Raw genomic sequence first — 12088 nt, forward strand, 5'->3', positions numbered from 1 at the left:
GTACTGCCAAAATCCTTAGGCCCTTGCTTCCTGAATCTCTCTGTCACATCCTTCTCATGGGACTTCTTGTGGGGCCTCGGGTTGCTAATCTCAAATCTTAAAGGGCAATTAATGAATAAGCATCATTAATCTAATAAGAAAGAATAAGGATCAAGAAATATTTTTTTTTTTTTCAAAAGGGGGGTGGGCTCGGGCGGTCAAAAACTACCGCCCGGGCGCCCCTGCTTTTTCCTAAAACAGAAGGCTCGCGCTCGGGCTGCTAAAAACTGCAGCTCGGGCTCTTTCTGGGCAGAATTTCACCCTGTTTTTCAGCAGCCATTCTTGATCCTTTCCATCCATTCCAAGCTATCAAATTCAAGTCTAAAACATGTATATAAGGTCCAAATCATGCATATAAACATAAACAAGGTCTCAAACATCTATACATGTATTTGTTACATCGAACAAGTCGCTAAATAACGATAAACGACATAAACTATCTCAAGTTTCATACATGCATTCCAAAACCAACAAGTTCTAAGGTTTGATGCTTTTACATCTCAAAACTTCATCTACAACCCAAGTCCTCACGTGCTAGACTCTCTCCCAGCTGTCAATAACGTCGATGACCAGCTTCTGCCCCATCTGTTGTCGTGCACACATACAAAACAAGACAACAGCCGGATACACTCCGGTGAGAAATCAATCTCAGTATAGCCAATATATAGAAAGAGTTAAATAAATCATATCGAATCTATTTAAACTCGACTCAACAAATAGAGTAAATTAACGCTTCGCATAAGAACTGATTCATATAACTTCGAGGCCATCAAGATTCATAAATGATCTTGACATGGATATCCATCTAACGAGTTCATAACCGACTCGCAAATAAGGTTAACAGCAACCTTGGCATAGAATCAATTCAATATAGCATCATATCAACTCAAATTTAAAGATCCACTACCTGGGATGGATCGACAACATCACAATCAAATCAAAAACATAAACAAGTATGTGGTTTTTACGGGCCAACTCAAAAATAGTCGTTCTTGAGTTTCAAAGTCCCTACTTCGCGATGTCGTCATTATACCTTCTAATATCTCGGTTCTGAACTCTTCAATCTGAAATATAACAACCAAAATACTCATATCAAACTTCATTCAAGACTATTATTTCAGAAACGAATCAAAACCATTAATCGATCGTCAATCAAACTCATTTCAAACCTCAACTCTTTCTTCTTCGGTTTAACTCGGCGTCTTGAATCGTTGGACTTAAAACTCGACTGAAATTGAAGAATAAAAATTCTATAACATTCATAACATCTAGATAACAACTTCAACTCAGATATAGGCTATCAAAATGGTCCAAAAACTCAAATCGACGGCGTAGCGATTGAAAATCGGTAACCGACGTAATCCCGAAATCATTTCTAACTTCAACCAACTCATACGTGTATTCAAATCAATAACCAGCTGATATATCATTCAAATATTCATCTCAATAGCTATAATAATTCATTTACATGCTGGAATCATGCTTCAACATAAATAACATAAGCTCATCAATTTGGTTTCGAAATAGAATCGCATAAACGTCGATAACCATAATCAAGAGCTCAAAACCTGATCTCTGCCCCCAAACTAATTTCGAAATTCAAATAAAACATCATAAAACTTACATGAGATCGAAGCCCTCGTTGTAAGGATTCCAGAACAATTTACGAAATCGAAATCGGATAACCGAAGCAAAAGTTACAAGGATTTGAAGATCACAATTTCAAAGAAAAATGAAGAAGATGGTCTCTCGGCTTTGCTCTGTTCTGAAAATTCTGAATATGCATAAACATACATGTACTCATGCTGAGTAATCAATTAACAATCTGATAACTTTCAAGCATAATTGCAGTTTAGCCCCTCAATTCGTCACTATTTGCAATTTGGTCCTCGACACTTATTTTAATTCAATTTCAATCCTAAATAATTTAAGAATATTAGAATTTAAATCGAAACTCTAAATATTCCCAAATTAAATATACTCGGATTAAAATCAAATAAATTCGGATTAATATTAATTAATCCTGGGCCTTACATTTCTCCCCCACTAAGACATGAGTTCGTCCTCGAATTCATAAACATTATAGATATGCAGACTGCATGCTCATAAGAATAAAGAATAACTGAAAACTGAATAAGAACTCACATCAGTGGAATAGATAAGGAAATCGTTGCTTCATATCATCTTCAACTTCCCACGTCGCTTCTTCAACTCCGTGCCGACTCCATTGAATCTTCACCAATGGAATGGTCTTCGATCGGAGTTGTTTTGTCTTCCTATCAAGAATCTGAATAGGTCGCTCGAAGTAGCAAAGAGTGTCATCCAACTCAGCTTCATCAGATCGAATTACATGAGATGCATCAGATATATACTTCCTCAACATCGATACATGAAAGACATCATGTATTCCAGATAAAGACATAGGAAGAGCGAGTCGATAAGCTAGATTGTCTATCTTCTTGAGAATCTCATACGGCCCAATATACCTCGGAGATAATTTTCCTTGTTTGCCAAATCGAACTGTGCCCCTGAACGGTGAAATCTTCAGAAACACTCTATCTCCCTGATCAAAATATAATGGCCGTCATCGTATATCTGCATATCTGGACTGTCTGTGCTGTGCTGTTCTCTGCTGTATCAGTTTTACCTTCTCAGTCATCTATCTGATCATATCTGGCCCTAACTCAGGTACCTCAAAAACATCATCCCAATACAAAGGAGATCGACACTTCTTTCCATATAATGCTTCAAATGGTGTCATCTCTATACTCGTCTGATAACTGTTGTTATAAGAAAATTCCACAAGTGGTATAGAATTTTGCCATGTAACACCAAAATCAAGTACTACAGCTCTAAGCATATCCTCAAGCGTCTGAATAGTTAGTTCAGATTGACCGTCAGTTTGAGGATGATAAGCGGTACTCAAATGTAAACGCGTACCTAGAGCTTCCTGTAGGCTATGCCAAAAGTGCGAAGTAAACCTCGGATCTCGGTCAGATACAATCGACTTTGGCACACCGTGTAGTCTTACCACTTCTCGAATATAGAGATCCGCCATTTGATCATGACGATAAGTCATTCGGTAAGGAATAAAGCACGCAGATTTCGTCAATCTGTCGATGATCACCCAAACAGCATCGCATCCTCGAGATGATCGTGGTAACTTCGTTACAAAGTCCATGGAAATGTGATCCCATTTCCATTCAGGAATCGATAAACTCTGTAATAAGCCACCCGGTTTCATTTTTTTCCACCAGTACTGACTCTTCAAGTCGTTGTACATCTTTCTGCCTCCGGGGTGAACACTATAGCGGCTGCAATGGGCTTCTTTCAAAATATTATGTCTCAAGTCTGCAATATTGGGAACAACTATTCGGTCATTCACATACAAGATATCATCGTCACTAACCTTGTACTCAGACTGATGTCCTGATCGGATCATTTCAATCGATTTCTGTACATTCTGATCAGCTTTCTGTGCTTCTTTGATACGAATTAGCAATTCTGGCTCAGCACTGATTGCATACACTCTCATCGGCCTTCTATCTGTCTCAAATACATACCCAGAACTACAACAATCTTCAATCAAATTAGATACACCTACCGTAGACAAGGATAAAGCACATACCTTTCTACTCAGGGCATCCGCTGCTGCATTAGATTTTCCCGGATAGTATTTGATTTCACAATCAAAATCCTTCAAAAAATCAAGTCATCGTTGTTGTCTCATATTCAATTCAGATTGTGAGAACAAATACTTCAGACTTTTGTGATCAGAAAATATTTCAAACTTCTCGCTGTATAAGTAATGTCTCCAGATCTTTAATGCAAAGACGATTGCAGCCAATTCAAGATCATGAATCGGATACCTGACTTCATGTGGTTTTAGTTGTCGAGAAGCATAAGCGACAACATGTCCTTTCTGCATTAAAATACATCCCAAACCCTGGTGAGAAGCATCACAATAAACAACAAAATCACCAGTATATGTAGGGATTTTCAAAACCGGCTCTGTAGTCAATCTCTTCTTTAGTGCGATAAAACTCCTTTCACACGCTTCAGACCAAATAAATGATGCATTCTTCTGTGTAAGCTGTGTAATAGGCTTCACTATCGATCTCGAATGAATCGACGGTAATAACCAGCTAAGCCCATAAAACTTCGAATTTCTGGCACAGATGTCGGTCTCTGCCAACTAATCACAGCTTCAACTTTACTCGGATCAACCGAAATGCCATCTCCTGAAATTATATGACCAAGAAAAACAACTCTCTGCAACCAAAATTCACATTTGGATAACTTGGTATACAATTTCTCTTCTCTTAATGTTCTCAGTAAAATTCGGAGATGATCAGCATGTTCACACAGATTCTTAGAGTATATCAAAATATCATCGATAAAGATAATCACAAAGTCATCTAAATATCTTTGAAATACTCTATTCATCAATCCCATAAAAACTGTTGGTGCATTCGTTAGACCAAAAGGCATGACTATGAATTCATAATGGCCATACCTGGTTCTAAATGCAGTCTTAGGAATATCCTCATCTCTAACCCTCAACTGATGATAACCAAATCGTAGATCAATCTTCGAATATACCGACGATCCCTGCAATTGATCAAATAAATCATCGATACGAGGTAAAGGATAACGATTCTTTACCGTTGCTTTGTTCAATTGCCGGTAGTCAATACATAATCTCATCGATCCATCTTTATTTCTAACAAATAATATCGGAGCACCCCATGGGGATACACTCGGTCTGATATATCCTTTGTCCAACAAATCTTCAAGTTGGTCTTTCAGTTCTTTTAGTTCAATCGGTGCTATTCGGTAAGGTACTTTCGATATCGGCTGTGTACCTGACATCAATTCAATATTGAAGTCTACCTCTCTGAATGGTGGCAATCCCGGAATCTCGTCAGGGAATACATCTGCAAACTCATTCACCACTGGTATATCAGTCAATTTCGAACTAGTCCTCAGCATATCGACTGCATAGATCAAAAATCTCTCTGCTCCCTTCTGTAACAAATCAGTCATAGCAATAACAGATATCATAGGAATTTTGGCTCGTGATCCCTTACCATAGAATTTCCATTCATCAGTCATATCAGGTTTGAACTTCACGATCTTTTGAAAACAGTCCACTGTTGCTCTGTACTTGGTTAACATATCTGTAACGCCCCGTTTTTATCTTAAATGAGTTTATTTGAGTTAATCGGAGATTGCAGAGTTCACGAGCCGACTTGATTTTGATCAGGGTCCTTTTGCAAATTTTGGAAATTTCAGGGACTAAAACGCAATTATTGGATTTTATATATTATCTACACTTATAATTGAGATTGAAAAGTCTTCATATCCTTCCCCATTCCTTCCTCCTCCATTGTAGCCGATTCCTTTTGCTTCCAAGCTTTGGGATTTTAGTCCGAGCTCGATCCGGCCGTTGGAAATTATTTCTGAAGGCAGATTAGTGATCACTGCAGTGAGAGCTCCGTTATACCGTAAGTATTTCTCCGATTGGATATGTTTCTTTTTTTGGAGGTTGTTAGAATCGATTTAGATTTTAGTATGTTGTTCTTGGCGGAGTTCTGATCGTTTATTATCTGTCGGTTTTGAATTAGAGCGACTTTCGGATTTGTTGTGATTTTTGAAAACCATTTTCGAAAATAATGATTTTGAGATTTGTTGGGATTGCCTTGTTAAGGTTGTATTAGCATTGTTATGAGTTGTTATCGCTATTGAACTGCTGTCTGCGTTGTCGGTTTGTTCAGTTTATAGTCGTTATGCCGTCAGTTTGAGTTTTGGAGATTTGGACCGTTTTTGAAGTTGTTGAACTTGGCTTGTAAGTTGATCTTGGTTATTGATCTTGTATTTCATCTGGACAGATTCGTTTGGAGTTTGTCAAGCCAGAGTTAACAGAGTTTTGATCGTCAAGAGTTGGACGAAGATCGGTAAAGATTTTTACCTTGAGCCTTGTTGTTGTTCAGATTGGTTAGACTTTGATACAATCTTTTGTTGTAGCTTTCCAGAGATTGGAACTACTTGTCTTGAAAGGTAAAAGCAGTTATCGTCGCGGGATAGCATACTCGGGACTGTTGGTTCTCGAGTTTTCCCTTTTAAATCACATATTACATCAATACTTGTTCTAGCATGTGGAACTTGTATTTGTTGGTTGATTGAGTTTCGTTATGTGACTTTTGCTTATATTTATGCTATGCATTCATCTTGAGCCTACTTTGTTTACAGCGGGCAGAACCGCCCTTTTTTCTTTAGACGTTTGGGCTATGATTGAGTGGCCTAGGTCGTAGTCCTTTCGCCTAGTGCTAGCATACTCATTATGGTTGCTCAAAGTCTAGAGGAGTGGGATACGTGGAACCACCTCGATTGGGAGAGTCGGTGAGTTGTTACGTGATCTCATCCTCGGGATCCCAAAAGCACAGCAGCAATCCCTCGTTTATCAAATTTGATAACCCGTTTTAAAGACATGCATTCATTACGTTCATTGATTACTTGTTACCTTGAAAGCATGTTTATTGAATTTATTACTTGCTATGTTGCTTTTACTGGGATTATCTTTCTCATCGGTTTATCCGGCTATTGCTTTGTTTTGTATGTGTACTTGGCAACAGGTGGGGCAGGACCAAGTCAGCGAAAGCCTGGTTAGCAACAAGAGGGAGAGCTAGTAGTGAGACTCGGTTTAGAAGTCATGTCAGCATGTCTACCTAGTTGTATTTGAACATGTTTAGATATCGAACTTCGTATGTTATTGTATTGTTTATGCGAGCTGTGTTGAAAGTTTGTCGTTACAAATCCAATACTTTTGAGCGGTTGTGTAACCCTAGAATTTCATGTATTTGTTGGAGAACTTGTGATTGTAATGCATGATAAAATGTTGTTGGTTTTGGACTCAAGTTCTAGCATGATTTCTGCTGTTTTGCTCTGTTTCTGTCACCGCTCGATCCGCAAGATCTTGCGGATCGAGCGAGGGCATTTTGATGCAGTTTTTGTTTGCGACGCACCCGTATCGAATAAGACATAGGCAGGATAACCATAAAGAGAACAGTTACCTGCAATCACATCGTCTGGTGCCGCTTGTGCTTGCTCTTCAGCCAATGCAAACACTCTTGCTTGTTGCCTCGGAGGTTGATTCACTAACTGACCTCTTCCTCCTCCTGTTCTACCCTGTGCTGTTGGTTGTGGCTGAAATGAATGCACAGAAGATCCTGATTGAACCACTGGTCTCGATGATCCAGCACCCTGTGCACCTCCAGAACCACGCTGTGGGCAGACTCGTGCAAAATGACCTGTCTGATTGCAAATGTGACAAGTACCAAAAACTCCTCGGAATTGTTCACTGGTATGTCGACCTCCACACTTGGTGCAATATACATCGGACCTCTATCTAGCTCGAGACTGTCAAGATCCACTAGAACTAGAAGAGCTACCACCAGGACGTTTAAACTGTTTCCCTTTGCCCTTGAAGAAATTTTTCTTTCCACTACTACTTCCTCCAGCTTCAAATCGAGGTGGTGGTGGAATCTGTGGCTACTCTTGCGGCTGTCTCACTGGCTGTGGCACAAACTGTGCTCCTCTTTGTCTCAGTATACCTGCTTCAGCTCCCTTTGCACGATTCAAAGCATCGGCAAAGGTATTTGGTCTTCCCGAATTTACAAGTGTGATCAGGATTCAAGCCATTGATAAATTGATCGGCTTGAGCTTCATCACTAACAGCAATATGTGGAGCAAACTTCAACAGGCTAGCGAACTTTGCAACATATTCCTCGATATTTAAATGTCCCTGTTTCAAACTCGCAAACTCTGCTCCTTTGTCCTTGCGATAAGACACAGGAAAGAAACGCTGATAGAAAGCAGTTCGAAATACAGACCAGGTAATAACAGTACCTTGGTTTTCCAATGCTCTCTTCGTCGCTATCCACCAACTCTTGTCAAGGCCATGTAGTTGATGAATCACAAGTATGACATGACGATCATCTATATAGTCGAGGGACTCGAATAACTGCTCAATATCTTCCAACAAATTTTCACATTCCACAACATTCTCTTTTCCTTGCAATTTTGGTGGTTTGAATGATTGGAATCGTTTCAGAAGTTTCTCCATCGGATTAGCATCACTGAACTCATCAGTAGAAGTACTACCCTGTCCATGTTCAGTTGCTGTCACTGGGACCTGTGCAGCATTGGTCTGTTCTGGTTCATTCACTGCCAATGTCTGTCTAACTCTCGGTGCTGGTCGGGGAGGCATATCTAATAATCAAACAGATTATTGTACAGTTCAATCTCAGATAGAACAAGTCTGTTTCAGTCCACAATGCCTTCTCAAAAGATTGAATCTGATTCACTCTTAGTCATTCATGCTTCCAATCATATCAGATAACAGATAGCATGCAATTCTTAAAGCTGTAAAACAAGTCAGATAATAAACATGCTTCAAGAAGAACTAAATCAGAATAAAAAACTCGATCTACCCCGCTCATCTATTCTCAGTCCGAGAAACTTATTCTCTGATACCACCTGTTGTGGGGCCTCGGGTTGCTAATCTCAAATTTTAAGGGACAATTAAAGAATAAGCATCATTAATCTAATAAGAAAAGAATAAGGATCAAGAATTTTTTTTTTTTTTCAAAAGGGGGATGGCCTCGGGCGGTCAAAAACTACCGCCTGGGCGCCCCTGATTTTTTCTAAAACAGAAGGCTCGCGCTCGGGGTGCTAAAAACAGCAACTCGGGCGCTTCCTGGGCAGAATTTCACCCTGTTTTTCAGAAGCCATTCTTGATCCTTTCCATCCATTCCAAGCTATAAAATTCAAGTCTAAAACATGTATATAAGGTCCAAATCATGCATATAAACATAAACAAGGTCTCAAACATCTATACATGTATTTGTTACATCGAACAAGTTGCTAAATAACGATAAACGACATAAACTATCTCAAGTTTCATGCATGCATTCCAAAACCAACAAGTTCTAAGGTTTGATGCTTTTAGATCTCAAAACTTCATCTACAACCCGAGTCCTCACGTGCTAGACTCTCTCCCATCTTTCAATAACCTCGATGACCAGCTTCTGCCCCATCTGTTGTCGTGCACACATACAAAACAAGACAACAGCCGGATACACTCCGGTGAGAAATCAATCTCAGTATAACCAACATATAGAAAGCGTTAAATAAATCATATCGACTCTATTTAAACTCGACTCAACAAATAGAGTAAATTAACGCTTGGCATAAGAACTGATTTATATAACTTCGAGGCCATCAAGATTCATAAATGATCTTGACATGGATATCCATCTAACGAGTTCGTAACCGACTCGCAAATAAGGTTAACAGCAACCTTTGCATAGAATCAATTCAATATAGCATCATATCAACTCAAATTTAAAGATCCACTACCTGGGATGGATCGACAACATCACAATAAAATCAAAAACATAAACAAGTATGTGATTTTGACGGGCCAACTAAAAAATAGTCGTTCTTGAGTTTCAAAGTCCCTACTTCGCGATGTCGTCATTATACCTTCTAATATCTCGGTTCTGAACTCTTCAATCTGAAATATAACAACCAAAATACTCATATCAAACTTCATTCAAGACTATTATTTTAGAAACGAATCAAAACCATTAATCGATCTTCAATCAAACTCATTTCAAACCTCAACTCTTTCTTCTTCGGTTTAACTCGGCGTCTTGAATCGTTGGCCTTCAAACTCGACTGAAATTGAAGAATAAAAATTCTATAACATTCATAACATCTAGATAACAACTTCAACTCAGATATAGGCTATCAAAACGGTCCAAAAACTCGAATCGACAGCATAGCGATTGAAAATCGGCAACCAACGTAATCCCAAAATCATTTCTAACTTCAACCAACTCATACGTGTATTCAAATCAATAACCAGATGATATATCACTCAAATATTCATCTCAATAGTTATAATAATTCATTTACATGCTGGAATCATGCTTCAACATAAATAACATAAGCTCATCAATGCGGTTTCGAAATAGAATCGCATAAACGTCGATAACCATAATCAAGAGCTCAAAACCTGATATTTGCCCCAAAATAATTTCAAAATTCAAATAAAACATCATAAAACTTACACTAGATCGAAGCCCTCATTGTAAGGATTCCAGAACAATTTACGAAATCAAAATCGGATAACCGAAGCAAAAGTTACAAGGATTTGAAGATCACAATTTCAAAGGAAAATGAAGAAGATGGTCTCTCGGCTTTGCTCTGTTCTGAAAATTCTGAATATGCATAAACATACACGTACTCATGCTAAGTAATCAATTAACAATCTGATAACTTTCAAGCATAATTGCAGTTTAGCCCCTCAATTCTTCACTATTTGCAATTTGGTCCTCGGCCTTTATTTTAATTCAATTTCAATCCTAAATAATTTAAGAATATTAGAATTTAAATCGAAACTCTAAATATTCCAAAATTAAATATACTTGGATTAAAATTAAATAAATTCGGATTAATATTAATTAATCCCGGGCCTTACACTTCTTAGACTGCGCCAACTGGCTCTCGAGCAGTCTGGTGATCCCTGCCAGCATATCCACACTGGCCCGTTCATACGTAGTAAGCTGAGGTGGTGTTGGTGGTGGAGGTAGATTCTGACAATTCTCACCGCCCCCTTGGTTTGCATCATCAGTATTAGATTCCTGAGTAATTTTTTGGGGAGGCATACTGTAATTTTCATAAATCTCTAACGTGATCGCAATGCATAACTAAGTATATTTAAGATTTTCCCATAATATAAATCATTAAAGCATAAATCCTAAGACACATAATTAAAACATTAAACTTACCAACTGGTAATGCGACTTTAGAGCTCCACGTAGCAGGCTAGTATCCTCCAAGGACCATGCTCTGATACCAACTGAAAAGACTCAAACTTACTACTACTAAAAATTTTTTGTTTAAAATAAGTGCAAATTGCTCAAAAATCCCTAATGCAAACATGTTTTGCTTTGCACTGCCTAGCCATTTTTTTGTACCACAATTTTTGTTAATTTGTATCACATCTTGTATGGTTTTGTACCACATCTTGTATTGTTTTGTACCACATTTTATGACTAGGGACCCCAAAGCAAAATATGTTTGCATTTGGGGATTTTTGAGCAAATTGCCCTTAAAATAATTACTTTATATATATATATAGAGGACTTTTCAGCTGCCCAACAATATTTTGTCACCTCGTCTCTGACCACTAAATCGGATTTTAGTTGTTTTTTTTTTCGCATCACTCAAACACAGTACCGGGTTTTAGTGGCCGGGGACGAGTTTGGCATTATTGGTTGGACAACTCAAACTTTCTATATATATATATATATATATATAGGGTAATTTTCAGCTGCCCAACCATTCTTGCCCAACTCGTCCCCAACCACTAAAACCCACTACCGGTTTTTAGTTGTTTTTTTTTAAAAAAAATTCGTATCACTAAAACCCACTATCGGCAAAATCTTTAACAAAATAATGCAACTTGAACCTTTCTACTGTCCTGGAAATTTTTTGCGAGTAATCAACTACTTGAATCATTGCACATCAACATTTCAAATAATGGTTCTCTATTTATGGTACTACTATTAAAAAAACAAGAAACACAACACCTTTACATTAAGGTGGCCAGTGAACGACTGCAGAGGACAATCGATAACTCTCGTTGTATTCATTGACAAATCCCAGAGCTTTAGTGTGTTATCTGTGGATGCAGACACAAGAGTTATTGAATCTATGAAGTTCACGTAACTCATTGTTTTATTATGACCAACTAGAGTGCAAAGGGGCATTTTTTAGTTACGAAGATCATAGTAATATATCATATGATCAGCTGAACCAAATGCAAGAGAGCGACCAGAGTCGGTGGGAAATTGAACACAGCAGACATTGGCCTTTGTCTTAATGGTAGCGACACTTGCTCCCTGCAGTGGCAATTGAAACAAGAAAATTAACTTGTTACATTTCTATAATTTACTTCATGCAGCCATGATAACTAGAT

General features: G+C 38.2%; 1 pseudogene; it reads right to left on the bottom strand.

Annotated features, from left to right (window-relative positions):
• Positions 1–10568: 10568 nt before the first annotated feature.
• The window catches only part of LOC140889270 (protein SPA1-RELATED 3-like), a 33571-nt pseudogene continuing 32051 nt past the window's right edge, over positions 10569–12088 (bottom strand).

Source organism: Henckelia pumila, chromosome 3, assembly GCF_033568475.1.
Source record: "Henckelia pumila isolate YLH828 chromosome 3, ASM3356847v2, whole genome shotgun sequence".
NCBI classification, from domain to species: Eukaryota; Viridiplantae; Streptophyta; class Magnoliopsida; order Lamiales; family Gesneriaceae; genus Henckelia; species Henckelia pumila.